At 43.2% G+C, this 15742-nt stretch overlaps 1 protein-coding gene across 9 annotated transcripts in view; it reads left to right on the forward strand.

Moving 5' to 3' along the window:
• Window positions 1-3151: 3151 nt before the first annotated feature.
• The window catches only part of LOC123772623 (zinc finger protein 271-like), a 95640-nt gene continuing 83049 nt past the window's right edge, over window positions 3152-15742 (forward strand). For 8 of the 9 annotated variants that reach the window (XR_011222571.1, XR_011222572.1, XR_011222573.1 and 5 more), the window contains exon 1: window positions 3152-3332. The gene's annotated coding sequence lies outside the window, so the exon portion shown is untranslated. Of the gene's footprint in view, window positions 3333-3819; window positions 3853-15742 lie in introns of those variants that run through there. The other variant, XM_069303611.1, reaches the window with a different exon arrangement.

The raw sequence follows: 15742 nt of genomic DNA on the forward strand, positions 1-15742 counted from the left end.
AAGAGAGTACAATAAGGCCGGGAGGGTGTAGGAGTACAGTAAGACAGTACAAGAGAGTACAATAAGGCCGGGAGGGTGTAGGAGTACAGTAAGACAGTACAAGAGAGTACAATAAGGCTGGGTGGGTGTAGGAGTACAGTAAGACAGTACAAGAGAGTACAATAAGGCCGGGAGGGTGTAGGAGTACAGTAAGACAGTACAAGAGAGTACAATAAGGCCGGGAGGGTGTAGGAGTACAGTAAGACAGTACAAGAGAGTACAATAAGGCCGGGAGGGTGTAGGAGTACAGTAAGACAGTACAAGAGAGTACAATAAGGCCGGGAGGGTGTAGGAGTACAGTAAGACAGTACAAGAGAGTACAATAAGGCTGGGTGGGTGTAGGAGTACAGTAAGACCTTACTTACTGACAGGCTCCAATATGTTTCTGTGAATAATACAATTTCTCCCACCCTACCCATCAACATTGGTGTTCTTCAGGGCAGCATACTTGGCCTTCTCCTCTTTCTCATCTACATTAATGACCTTCCAAATGCCTCCCAACACCTCAAACCAATTCTATTTGCTGACGACACAACCTTCATTTACTCCAGTCCTGACCCTCTTGCTCTAAATGCCACAGTAAATACTGAGCTAAATAAAGTCCATCTTTGGCTAACTGCCAACAAACTCACCCTTAACATTGACAAAACTTTCTATATTCTGTTTGGCAATAAATCCTCTAGTCATATAAATCTCAAAATAAACAATACCCAAATTTGTAACAAATTAGATGGCAAATTCCTTGGCATTCTCATTGACCACAAGCTGAATTTCCAGGGACACATTCTAAATATATAAAAAAAAGTTTCAAAAACTGTGGGCATTCTTTCTAAGATCAGATATTATGTACCACGCCCTGCCCTGGTGACTCTCTATTACTCCCTTATCTATCCTTATCTCAACTATGGTATTTGTGCTTGGGGTTCTACTACCCAAAATCACTTACGTCCTCTAATTACCCAACACAAAGCTGCTATTAGAACAATATCCAACTCTGGCCCCAGACATCACTCGGTACCCCTACTCAAATCTCTGAATATGTTAGATATTAAGTCACTGCACATTCTCTCATGTGTATTATACATATATAAAACGCTAAACTATAATGCCAATCCTGATCTTAAAAGCTTCATAGAAGGTTGTAACAGAACCCATGAGCACCACACCAGAAATAAATACAGTTTTGATATTCCTAGAGTACGTCTTAATCAAACTAGAAATGCTCTGCAAATCAAGGGGCCCAGAATGTGGAATGACCTTCCCAACCATGTTAAAGACTGTACCTCTCTTAACCAGTTTAAGATAAGAACTAAACACTACCTAATAAATTCCCTGTAATCTACCTCACTCCTCTATTGTCAACCCATGTCTGTTATTTTCATTTTCTTTTTTTTTTTTAATCAACACTATTTGTCAACCTATTGTATTTGTGCTGCTTTTTCAGTCATGTTCCCCCTTTTTTTATCTTTATTTGTATTTGTTCTCAACACTTTTTATTCTTATGCTCAATTAGTATTAAGTTCTAGATATTAATGTTTTTCTTGCCCGAAACGCATTGCGTAATAGTGGCTTTAGGCATTGTATGTACTAGCTCTATCTATATATCAATCCATTAATGTAACATCACTTGTATGTATATACCTTACCTGAATAAACATCTGAATCTGAATCTGAATCTGAAGACAGTACAAGAGAGTACAATAAGGCCGGGAGGGTGTAGGAGTAAAGTAAGACAGTACAAGAGAGTACAATAAGGCTGGGAGGGTGTAGGAGTACAGTAAGACAGTACAAGAGAGTACAATAAGGCCGGGAGGGTGTAGTACAGAAAGACAATACAAGAGAGTACAACAAGGCCGGGAGGGTGTAGGAGTACAGTAAGACAGTACAATTGAGTACAATAAGGCTGGGAGGGTGTGGGAGTACAGTAAGACAGTACAAGAGAGTACAACAAGGCCGGGAGGGTGTAGGAGTACAGTAAGACAGTACAAGAGAGTACAATAAGGCTGGGAGGGTGTAAGAGTACAGTAAGACAGTACAAGAGAGTACAATAAGGCCGGGAGGGTGTAGGAGCACAGTAAGACAGTACAAGAGAGTACAATAAGGCCGGGAGGGTGTAGGAGTACAGTAAGACAGTACAAGAGAGTACAATAAGGCCGGGAGGGTGTAGGAGCACAGTAAGACAGTACAAGAGAGTACAATAAGGCTGGGAGGGTGTAGGAGTACAGTAAGACAGTACAAGAGAGTACAATAAGGCCGGGAGGGTGTAGGAGTACAGTAAGACAGTACAAGAGAGTACAATAAGGCTGGGTGGGTGTAGGAGTACAGTAAGACAGTACAAGAGAGTACAATAAGGCCGGGAGGGTGTAGGAGTACAGTAAGACAGTACAAGAGAGTACAATAAGGCCGGGAGGGTGTAGTACAGAAAGACAATACAAGAGAGTACAACAAGGCCGGGAGGGTGTAGGAGTACAGTAAGACAGTACAATTGAGTACAATAAGGCTGGGAGGGTGTGGGAGTACAGTAAGACAGTACAAGAGAGTACAACAAGGCCGGGAGGGTGTAGGAGTACAGTAAGACAGTACAAGAGAGTACAATAAGGCTGGGAGGGTGTAGGAGTACAGTAAGACAGTACAAGAGAGTACAATAAGGCCGGGAGGGTGTAGGAGCACAGTAAGACAGTACAAGAGAGTACAATAAGGCCGGGAGGGTGTAGGAGTACAGTAAGACAGTACAAGAGAGTACAATAAGGCCGGGAGGGTGTAGGAGCACAGTAAGACAGTACAAGAGAGTACAATAAGGCTGGGAGGGTGTAGGAGTACAGTAAGACAGTACAAGAGAGTACAATAAGGCCGGGAGGGTGTAGGAGTACAGTAAGACAGTACAAGAGAGTACAATAAGGCTGGGTGGGTGTAGGAGTACAGTAAGACAGTACAAGAGAGTACAATAAGGCCGGGAGGGTGTAGGAGTACAGTAAGACAGTACAAGAGAGTACAATAAGGCTGGGAGGGTGTAGGAGTACAGTAAGACAGTACATGAGAGTACAATAAGGTCGGAAGGGTGTAGGAGTACAGTAAGACAGTACAAGAGAGAGTACAATAAGGCTGGGAGGGTGTAGGAGTACAGTAAGACAGTACAAGAGAGTACAATAAGGCCGGGGCGGTGTACGAGGGCTGCTCCTCCCTCCCCACAACAACAGCCGTCACTGCCACTTGTCGTCGCCTCTCAACCAACACCAACAACACCGCTAAATGAACTCTTCCCTCACATGTATCCTCCGCCAGTCACTACCCAGGTCAGTACCAGTGTCCTCACATGTATCCTCCACCAGTCACTACCCAGGTCAGTACCAGTGTCCTCACATGTATCCTCCGCCAGTCACTACCCAGGTCAGTACCAGTGTCCTCACATGTATCCTCTGCTAGTCACTACCCAGGTCAGTACCAGTGTCCCTCACATGTATCCTCCACCTGTCACTTCCCAGGTCAGTACCAGTGTCCTCACATGTATCCTCCACCAGTCACTACCCAGGTCAGTACCAGTGTCCCTCACATGTATCCTCCACCAGTCACTACCCAGGTCAGTACCAGTGTCCTCACATGTATCCTCCACCAGTCACTACCCAGGTCAGTACCAGTGTCCCACACATGTATCCTCTGCCAGTCACTACCCAGGTCAGTACCAGTGTCCTCACATGTATCCTCCGCCAGTCACTACCCAGGTCAGTACCAGTGTCCTCACATGTATCCTCCACCAGTCACTACCCAGGTCAGTACCAGTGTCCTCACATGTATCCTCCGCCAGTCACTACCCAGGTCAGTACCAGTGTCCTCACATGTATCCTCCACCTGTCACTACCCAGGTCAGTACCAGTGTCCTCACATGTGTTCCGAAACATAATGGAAACTGACCCAACTATGTGTAGAGGTGATCCACGTGTTACAACAATAGTACAGTAATATTTCACCTGGAACTGTCGTCGTAGGGAGAGGTAGGGCAGGTGGAGCAAGTCTAGGCTCCTCAGGAAGGGTAGGACAGAGGGAGTCAATGCCTCTTTAGGGGTCCTATGGGCACATATCCTAAGTGCCAGTGGTGCCGGGCAGGCGTCGTCCGCACTGGGTCACATGCAGTTCAAATCTGGCCCACTCGGCCTGCGCGGGGCTGCTGCGCGGGTAGGCTGTGCGCCGTCGCCGTCCACCAATCAGGGCACAGCCCTGCCTATACTGTAAAATGTCTCCTTTGGCGGGCACTTTGAATGTGGTTCCCTCTACATATGGGATGGGTTAACCCAAGTATCGCGTTTTCAAAAGGGTCGCCCATGTTGGAAAAGACGAACGCCGAAGAATATTGTTGAAAACATCTTGATAACTTATTTAACCTGTGACGGTAACGCGTTGGTGTTCGGCTGTTCAAAGCTAGGGATATGGCCTCGTCACATAGAATTAAAAAAAAATAGAAAATCTGGAACTTCGTCTGTGGTAAGGTAAGGAGAAGACACACAAAACACAAGTATATTTTAACAATGAAATTTTAATTACGTTAAATAAACAAAACATGAATAAAATGGACACACAAATTCGTATAATAAAATCAATCAAAATAATAAGAATAATTTAAATGACAAAGTGAAAAGTTACGTTAAGACAAGTGAGCAATAACAAGAAGTGCAAATAACGTAAATATTGGTGCAGGAATATTGGCTTTAAGCTATCACCTCTCTTAGTACACGTAAGCCAAAGCTTTAGTCTACCAGGAAGAAGTGTTAACCGTATGAAAGCACTGAATATTCTGAGGACTGAGGTCGTGGCGGCCCCAGACATCAAGTAGTATGGTGGGTGAGTGCAGTTGCAGCTAGACCGGCGGCCAATCAGCGAGGAGCCGGCAACAAGACAGGTAGTTTGGCGGTTTGAGCTGGAGCAGGTGTTCCTGGCTGCATATGTTTTGCTCTCTGGCAAACCTTGGAGATGTTGTTGTCGTTGTTGGACATTTCTTCCATAGTAGTTTTATATATTTTTAGTGACGTAATTTTGGAGGGAAGAGCAGGCTCAATCTCTTGAAGGAGATTATCGTCACAACTCTCCCCCGAAGCCTGCGGTTCTGGAAGAAGTACGTCGTTATGTGGTGGAGTAATAGATGGAGTCGCTTCTACTTCATAAACTCTGGAGAGATCAGGGGCTAAGATGTTGTCGGAATCTTGGTATTGCGTGTCTCCAGGTTGAATTTCTGCAGTTAGCAAGCCCATAGTAGAAGACGTTGAGATGAGAAGTGGGCGTGCTGCAGGAGGTGTAGGGTGGTGTGGTCCGTGTTGATGGTAGACCGAGCACTTTTCAGGTGTGGAGTGAAGTGCTGGAGCTTCAGGATGATGAAGAGTAGCTCCTTGCCAATTGTTCCGTAGTTCCTTGTAGCAGTAGTCGCTGACAGGTGTATTCTCCTCGCCTCGTTGCTGCATCACGACACCACCAACGTCGGTACCACTGGTGTCGACATGGAGGATGAAGGGCTTATCTGACGAGGTGAGAGTGGAATTAGAATAGGGCAAAGGAGCACGATTATTATCCTGAAAGTATTTGGGAAGATCATTAAGGATTTCGGAATTAGAAAGCGCTGACTCCTTGTCAGTGCTTTCGGGAGGAGAAGCTGGGAAGGTCTCACTGTGGATGTAGGGTTCTGTGAAGGTAGAACAGTTAATCAGGACAGTGGGAGGAGTACCATTATATTGTTTCAGGAGGTTGACGTGGCACAGCTGGGTCTTCCGCCGCCTATCTGGAGTCTCTATGACGTAGTTGTTGTTATTTCTGCACTCTTGGACGCGGTAGGGTCCTGAAAACCTGTTTTGTAAAGGTGAACCTGGGATAGGGAAGTATGCTAGAATGAAGTCTCCTGGCTTAAATTTTCGTACTTTGCTGGTCTGGTTGTAATGAGTCTTCATCTTCTCCTGGGCTTTCAATAGATTATCATGGGCAAAACGGTGGACTCTCTCTAGAATGTGTTGAAGGTTTTGAAGAAACTGGGGCACATTCTGATGCTCACTGAAGGTGGCATCTCGGAGAGAGTCTTTGAAAGCCTTAAGGGGAGTACGGCACTTACGGCCGTAGAGCATCTCATAAGGAGATACTCCTAGGGACTCATTGGGGAGACTTCTGTAAATACACATTATAAGGTCGATTTGCTTATCCCAATCCTTAGAGGTTTCACTACAAAACTTTTTCAAGAGTGCTTTGATAGTCTGATGACTACGTTCAAGAGAACCCTGTGAAGCAGGATGATAGGGGCTGGACAATACCTGTTTGATGTTGAACTCCTCCAGTGTCCTTTTGAAGAGATCACTGGTGAAGTTGGTACCACAGTCACTCTGAATCTCCCTGGGAAATCCGTATTGAGTGAAGATCTTCAATAGATGTTTTATAACCGTAGCAGCCGTGATGTTCTTCACTGGAACTGCTATGGGAAATCTGGTGGTAGGACACAGGATGGTTAGGATGTAGGCGTTACCTGAACTGGTCCGAGGTAAAGGACCAACACAGTCTATTATGAGTCTGTGGAAAGGTTCCGCAGGCACCTGTATGGGAATCAGTGGCGCTCTGGGAATGGAGATGTTCGGTTTGCCTGCCATCTGACATGTATGACACTGTTTTACGTACTGTTTGACGTTATTTACCATACCTGGCCAGTAGTAGTCTTGACGAATTCCATGGTAAGTCTTGTTGAAGCCGTAGTGGGAGAGTGCTCCGTGGGCCAGGTGTAGAATAGTGGGCCGCAGGCTGGTAGGAATCACAAGTTGTTCGATGTTGGCCCAATCGTCGTCCTCCTTCAGTTTACTGGGTCTATATCTGCGGTAGAGCAAGTCGTTCTCTAGGAAGAACCCAGGAATACTGTCGGGTTGAGTCTCAGCCTGGAAAAACAATGGTGTTAAAGTAAGATCTTCCCTCTGCAACTTACGGAACTCCAACTTGGTCAGATGCGGGGGTAGTTTCTGAGGGTCTTGAGGGACAGCGGTAGCAGTAGAGTCAGCTGGCTGTGGACGTGCGGCTTGTGCACGGGTGGTCACGAGAACCGGAGGAGAAACTTCATCACTCTCTTGAACCTCTGCTGGAACATACTCTAGTATAGGGTTACTTGGCACAGAGTTACACACCTGGGGTTTGTCCATGACGATCAGGTTGGTCGGTTGCAGGTCTTCTGCCAAGTCGTTGCCTAGGAGAAGTTGCACTCCAGGCATGGGAAAAGGCTTTTCCCTGACGGCGACTTGGACTTCTCCGTTCACGTAGGGACAATCCAGGTGGACTCTGGCGAGAGGGTATGGAGTGGTAGCAGTGAGGTCAGTGATGAAGACAGTTTCTCCGGTGTAGACGATGTTGGGCACAGCCGACTTCAAGATGATCGATTGAAGAGCCGCTGTGTCCCTCAAGATCTTCAATTTGAAACGTCCCTCCGGATTTGAACCGTTGGCAGAGACAGTTCCAGTATACAGGTGGTTACTGAAAAGAGAAAGATCATTAACATCAACACCAACATTCATCACAGGCTTACCGGACTTAGGAGGAGTTGGTTTGGGTTTTTGTTGGTCAGTGGTTCCCTTGTATTGAGACTTACCACACTTGTCTATGGTATGTCCATAGAGTCTACAATACTTGCAGTACAGTTGCGAACCAGATTGATCGGGGCTCACTTTCTCGTAACTGCACCACGACTTCTTACTGGAGGATGGTTCGGGTGTCAGCCGGTGGATGAGGCTGTAAGTGTCAGCCGACTTAGCACACTTCAGGTAGTCGGTTTCTTCTTTATCTGCTAAGTAGAGACGGACAGGAGGCGGCACACGCCTCAAGAATTCTTCAACAAGCATCAGGTTGACGAGTTCTGTAAAAGTAGAGACATGTGCTGCTTCCAGCCATTTCATGAAATATCTCCGTTTTGTGTTAGCAAACTCGAGGAAGGTAGTGGTACTTGCCTTCAGGTGGTCACGGAATTTCCTTCTATAACTTTCAGTAGAGAGGAGGTAGGCGTCCAACACTGCTTGTTTCAGAGTGTGGTAGTCATTCTCAGACGCCAAAGTACTGAGTGTGACTGCAGCTCTACCTGTAAGATGGACTCTGAGAAGTGTGGCCCATTGGTCGACAGGCCAACTGAGTTGATTAGCAAGGGTTTCAAACGTGGTAAAAAACACATCAACTTCTGCTTCTACAAAGGATGGCATTAACTTACTTGCATGTGATATATTAAAACTGATGGGAAGATTGGCAGTAGCTTGCTGGCGTTGAGTGAAGTGTGAAGTTCCCAAGGCGATTTCGCGTTGACGACACTCTAGAGCCAGAGTCGCTTGTTGCTTGTCATGCTTGCGTTGCATCTCCAACTCGCGTTGTTTTGTTTCAAGCTGTACTCTTTCACGTTCATGGAGCAAGGCGACCTCACGTTCGTGGAGGGCGAGTCCCCGTTCGTGTTCTTCTCTCCTCAAGGCAGCTTCACGTTCGTGTTCTTCTCTCCTCAAAGCAGCCTCACGTTCGTGTTCTTCCCTTCGTATGGCAGCAGCTTGTTCTTGCTGTTCGATGGCTTCCCTTTGCTGCTCGCGTTCAATCTTGGCCAGCTCTAGTTTGAGTTTCATCGTTGCCAAGTCAGTTTTATCTGCAATATAGTAAGTTTCATGAGTTTCAGAGTCTATCTTACCTTGCTCTAAATAGTAATCCAGCAACAGGTTGTGTAGGTCATTTTTGTTGGCTTGGTAGGGAACTTCTAGTTGATACTCATGTGCAAGAGTTTGTAATTCAGTCCTCTTGGCACGACTTAAAGTCCCTATTTCACCTGCTGGATTTGCACGGAAAGCTTGGAGACGAAACATGGTGAAATTAGCAAATAAAGGTACACGAATATTGAGTTTATAGTGAATGTCAGAAACAGGACAACGTGGCAACTGATACCTATCCTGTGGGATCTTTAACAATTAAAGTTAAGTACAAGATGTTAAATGATTAATTTAAATCAAGGGCGCAGGAAATCTTGTACCCGGTACTCATGTAAGAGGATAAGGGCAAGAAAATCCTACTAACAAATGAAACAGAGTTTCGAAAACAAATGAAACAGTTAATTGCCTCAAAAGTAAAATTGGTAGTCCAAGGATGTAGGCATACCTTGCCAAGTCTCTATAGGACATAAAGCAAGTTTTTCCTACTGAATTTAATATGATACTTACAGAATTAGCGAACTTTTGTGCTCTGAAAAAGTAAGCTAATTCCCTACCGTTATATGTATCATCATCTCTGACTGACGTGTAGGGGTGCGAGGTGTCAACTGGTGACGAGAACTGCTGCTGAGGTCCCAATTCAGCAACTAAAGTTCGAGCTAGAGGAACTATGGCCCTCTTTGTCCTCCTACAGTCAGATTGCAGAAGATTGGGTGCTCTTGACCCGGGGCAGACCACAGTACCAGGGTACCAATATGATGATCTGTCAAAATGAGAAATATCCAAGGGACAAAGATGGTAAACACGAGTAATAACACGGAGGGAGAGATGACCAATTAAGAGTATGACTGCGGCCTACAGTCACCACGTAATCCAAAGTTGTCTCACCTTCACCATATGTTACTCTCGTAATGCACAATACACCGCACCATATAAAAAATGAAATTGAATATGAAAAATAGTAAAAGCTACGTTAACAAAGTTAAATACGCTTACCATTAATTACCACTTGGCACCAGTACCTGAGTGAAGATCCCGGACAGGCCCCCATATAATATGTGACGGTAACGCGTTGGTGTTCGGCTGTTCAAAGCTAGGGGTATGGTCTCGTCACATAGAATTAAAAAAAAAAATAGAAAATCTGGAACTTCGTCTGTGGTAAGGTAAGGAGAAGACACACAAAACACAAGTAAATTTTAACAATGAAATTTTAATTACGTTAAATAAACAAAACATGAATAAAATGGACACACAAATTCGTATAATAAAATCAATCAATCAAAATAATAAGAATAATTTAAATGACAAAGTGAAAAGTTACGTTAAGACAAGTGAGCAATAACAAGAAGTGCAAATAACGTAAATATTGGTGCAGGAATATTGGCTTTAAGCTATCACCTCTCTTAGTACACGTAAGCCAAAGCTTTAGTCTACCAGGAAGAAGTGTTAACCATATGAAAGCACTGAATATTCTGAGGACTGAGGTCGTGGCGGCCCCAGACATCAAGTAGTATGGTGGGTGAGTGCAGTTGCAGCTAGACCGGCGGCCAATCAGCGAGGAGCCGGCAACAAGACAGGTAGTTTGGCGGTTTGAGCTGGAGCAGGTGTTCCTGGCTGCATACGTTTTGCTCTCTGGCAAACCTTGGAGATGTTGTTGTCGTTGTTGGACATTTCTTCCATAGTAGTTTTATATATTTGTAGTGACGTATTTTTGGAGGGAAGAGCAGGCTCAATCTCTTGAAGGGGATTATCGTCACAAACCAAAATTATTTATTAGTCAGAAGACAGAAACACGATCTATATACAAAACCTCTACCAGACTAATTTTAAGTAAAACCGAAGATATTTGTATAAAAGTGGCAGTTTTCATCACTCGTCGAGCTCGAAACCCGCAGTATTCATCTCAGAACAATGCCTATTTCACGCAGATTCTTTAATAAACGTAAGTTTTATATGTCGCAATAAAGATAGAAATATAAGCTTCATTTTAAATACCCTATGTGCATATTCAAATTTAAATTATAGATACGTGTACTTTCATAATAGTCGAGCTCCGACCCCGGACATATCAATTGAAGGAGCAGCTCTCACTCTCAGAACAATGTTTAATTCACGTGAATTCGTTAATAAACATATATGTTTTATATGCCTCAAGAAAGATAGGAATATAAGGCTCATTTTAAACACTTTACCAAAGACATAATTAAAGTTCTAATGAAGATTCATGTGTTTTAATAATCGCCGAGCTCCGAGCCCCGCACAGACTGATCGACAGAGCAACTCTCTCAGAACAATGTCGATTTTACGTAAATATGTTAATAAACACAAATATTTTATGTCTTAAGAAAGCTAGAAATATAAGCTTTATTTTAAATACATTACAATATTTAATACATTACAATATAAATATTTAAAGCTCAAGTGAAGATACATATGTTTTTATAGTGGCGCTCAGTAGCTTGTTGGGCATGGAGTGCAGACGCCTACGCACTTGCCGATATATTGTATAATTAACAAAAATATGCTAATAAACCCTAAAATATTATATGCCTTCAGAAAGACCGAGATATAAACATTATTATGAATGCGCCAAAGGAAATATATCATATATCATTTCGGAGCTGGTCTGCCGAGCGGACAGCACACTGGACTTGTGATCCTGTGGTCCCGGGCGCCGGTGAGAAACAATGGGCAGAGTTTCTTTCACCCTATGCCCCTGTTACCTAGCAGTAAAATAGGTTTCTAGGTGTTAGTCAGCTGTCACAGGCTGCTTCCTGGGGGTGGAGGCCTGGTCGAGGACAGGGCTGCGGGGACACTAAAACCCCGAAATCATCTCTAAGATAACATCATCATCTCAAGATATATATGAGGACAAAGATATATCAATTTTAAATTTAGTTTTGACTCTCGCTGGGGCAAGAGATGGGTCGACTCTCGCCCATCTTGGAGATTCTGTCCACTTAACCCTCAAACCGCTAGGGGCCCAAATGGAATTCACACCCACAGGCGCAACAAAAAAAAAAATTCCAAAAAATTCTTTCGTCTTATAGAAGTGTTCAGTTTTGTTCCCTGATCACGGAAAAAATAACAAAAAAAATCGTAGGTGGCATATTTTAGCCGCAATAGGGTAGGGAAGTGTGGCAAAAAAGGGGCGTTGGCAGAGCCTTCGCCAGATGAGGTCTACTCCGCCCGAGCTGCCAGACGGCAGTTGCCACAAATATATTATTACCCAATTATTTCAATGTCTCCGATTGATTTTTTCTTAGTTTTTTTGCAGTAATATTATTCCATACAGTGAATTGTGGTATATTTATATTATAAAATGTGTGAACCATCGCTGTACTCAAAATTATGGTGTGCATATTAGTGATTCAATTATTATGTTCATAAAACAATAAACAAATAGTTTTGCTGTTGTTACACTATATACACACAGGTTATATATAAGTATTTGCATGTTTTGTACACCATAACGAACTACTAAGTTGGTCTTGTGAGTCAAAAAGCAACGAGGAGTGACCGCCAAACACCAGCGAGCCACTCACTCCCTCAACACCACCTCACTCACCCTCATTCACCTCCTACAATACTCTTTCTGTATTTATTCACTATACACAGACGTTATATATACGTATTTACATGTTTTGTTCACCATAACTGTACATCTAAGCTTGTATGGTGAGTAAAGGCCACAAAGACGTAGCTACTCACACAGTCAGCTGATCGGCGGCCGCCCTCAAGGCCAGACGCACTAATATTTGTCCTTCAACAATACTGTTTGTGGTGTTATTACGCTATATACACATATTATATATAAGTATCTACCTGTTTTATTCACCATACCTGAACAAATAAGCTGGTATGGTGCCCAAAGACTATTGTGGTCACCAGTAAACAACATGATAAGTCGTGCAGACGACGCCACCGCCCTCACCAAAATGGCGGCTCCCAACCTACTCCTCTTGCTGTTTATACCCTATATACACACGTTATATATAAGTACAGTGGTACCTCGGAATGCGAGTGTCCCTGTATGCGAGTTTTTCGGAAGACGAGCAGGATTTCCTCGGAAAATATGTCTCGGAAGGCGAAGGTTACCTCGGAACGCGAGTTTGTTGATACGTGTACAGGCCGACTGGCGCGTGGTGGCATGGCGATCGCGCCTCAGTTTACCAGTGTCTCGTGTCCAGTGACTATCCCACCTGAATTCTTCACAAGGATTTACAGTTTTTTATCGTTTTTTTGGCCATTTGAGCATAAAAGTTGTCATTATATATCTTGCCATGGGTCTCAAGAAATCCATTGGTAAGGTTCATCCTAAGAAAATAGCTGTGAGTAGAGGCAGTAGAGGATGTCCCTTCTTGATTAAGAAAATGTGTGAAGTATGGGAAGAACTGCAAAGTTTTGTTGAAAAAACTCGCCCAGATAAAGCTGTAGCAGGTTGTTGCATTGACCTTTTAAATGATAATGTGATGTCTTACTACAGACAAGTGTTAAAATGTAGGGAAAAACAAGTGTCATTAGACAAATTCTTAGTAAAACAAGCAAGTCCTAGTGGTATGCAGGCAAAATGTGCCAGAGTGTGCATACCAGTGAAGTCCTCACTGCCTGATGTGATAATGGAAGGGGACTCCCCTTCCAAACAGTAACTCCTCTCTTCCTCCCACCTCCTCACCATCTTCCATACGCCTACAGCATTCAACAGCAAGGTAAGTAATAACTTGAACATAGTTTTGTAGGTTTATTTAGATGAATTAGGTATAAAAATTTAGTTTGATGTGGGGTTTTTGGGGTAGTCAGGAACGGATTAATTCATTTCCCTTTATTTCTTATGGGGAAATTAGCTTCGGAATGCGAGTTTTCGGAATACGAGGCGTCTCCAGGTACCAATTAAACTCTTAAACTGAGGTATGCCTGTATCTACATTTGTGTTCACCATATCGAACCACTAAGCTGGTATGGTGAGTGCAGTCAATAAATGGTGGCCACACACAGTCAGAAGACGACGCCACAACCCTCCCTCGCACAGCCTTACGCCTCCCTCCATGGAGCACAGCGCTAAATATCACCACAATCCTGCTATTATCAGAATCCTGGTCAGTTTTATCACAGTCAGGGGGCTTCAGTAATACTCTCACTGCTAAATAATAGCAGTATCATATATATTATGGTATTTGTAGGCGATGCTGTGGTCACAAGCTGAACAGCGGTGCTGTGAGCTCGTGCTGCGTGCGCCTGCCTTGGTGGCTTGCTCAATACTGACGCTCTTACACCCAAGAATGTTGGCCTGGATTTTTTTTCTAGGTGGCATCTGGCAACTATCGGTCGTGGCTGTACTATAGCTGCCCCTATCCCAGGCGGGGAGTTTAAATTATAGCGCTAGACACGAAATCATATATAATTGATGTGCGCGGTTTCGGTTTTGTCACTGATATCATTTATATATGATATGCGCGGTTTGAGGGTTAAAGACCCAAAGCTACTCAAACCCTCTTAGCATTACGTAAGTAATGAAGTAATATGGTATATTTACTCACGATAATGTGGGTGCTGAATGCACAACATGAGAAAACATATATTTACTCCAAAATAATATAATTTCATTATGAAATAAGTAAATAAATAATAAATAAATAAATCTGTATATAGTGAATAAAAGCAAAAACAATATTGTGGGAGGAGAATGTGGGTGAGTCAGGTGACTTGAGGGAGGGAGGAAGTAGCAACCAGTGGCGGGCTGCCACTGGCACTGACACTCAGCATGCCAACTTAGTGGTTCGTTATCGTGAACACGAATGCAGATACTTATATATAACGTCTGTATATAGCGAATAAAAGCAAAAACAGTATTGTGGGAGGAGAATGTGGGTGAGTCAGATGACTTGAGGGAAGGCGTGAGTGGCTGGCTGGTACACGGCAGTCACTCCTCGTTACTTTTTGACTCATAATAGCTACTTAGTGGTTCGTTATGGTGAATAAAACATGCAGATACTTATATATAACCTGTGCTTATAGTGTAATAACCGACAAAGTGTTCACTGATTGATGAACATAATTGAATCAACAATATGCACACCATATTTTTGAGTACAGCGATGATTCACTCATTTTATTATATAAATATATCAAACTACACACTATTGAATAATATTACAGCAAAAAAACTATGAAAAATCAATCAGAGACATTGAAATAATTAAGTAATTATCTCTTTGTGGCAACTCCGGCCTGACAGCTGGCGATCAACAGACCGTCTGGGACGCACGCTGACTCAGCGCCTGTTTTTTGCCAGACTTCCCCGCCCTATAGCGGGTAATATATGCCACTTACGATTTTTTAAATATTTTTCCTGTGATCAGTGAACACAAATTAACAGATTAGGAAGAAAAAATAATTTTTTTTTTTTCAAAATTACATGCGCCTGTGAGGAAGAAAGGATATTATACCCCTAGCATGTTAAGGGTTAAAGAACATATAATCTCTTCCCACAACCAGACCATCACCAGAGAAATCCTAACAAACAACACAGAAATCATTGATAGATACAGCAATAGCAGGCGGCTTGACATCTGCGAGGCACTAGATATCAAGAAGTCAACACCAGCAATCAACAGCCAATTAATGCACAACTATATTCTACCCACTTCAAGACTCTGCACCAATATAGAAGCATCAAGAAATATGGGCCAATAGGCCCTTTGCAGTTACTTCCATTCTTCCCTTTAATTTACCCAATTTATACCCATTGTTTCGTGTTCTGTCTTGTGTTGAAAATTTGCTCTATCTTGTGTTGTAGGTTTTGTTCACCTCATCCAAAACTGTTGTAACATATCACCTCACCCAAATGCGGGTATATAAGATGAAAGCTGTTTAAATGGTAGCATAGTAGAACTCTGTTTAGTGTTTGCAGGTTATAGTTGTGTGTGTGTAAACTAAAGTCTTTGAAAATGTAATAAGTTATTACGAAATGCATTCAAGTGTCGCGTCAGACTAGAAAAAAAATGAATTTTGGAGAATTAATTTTTCAGTTA

This window comes from Procambarus clarkii, chromosome 50 (genome assembly GCF_040958095.1).
Source record: "Procambarus clarkii isolate CNS0578487 chromosome 50, FALCON_Pclarkii_2.0, whole genome shotgun sequence".
NCBI classification, from domain to species: Eukaryota; Metazoa; Arthropoda; class Malacostraca; order Decapoda; family Cambaridae; genus Procambarus; species Procambarus clarkii.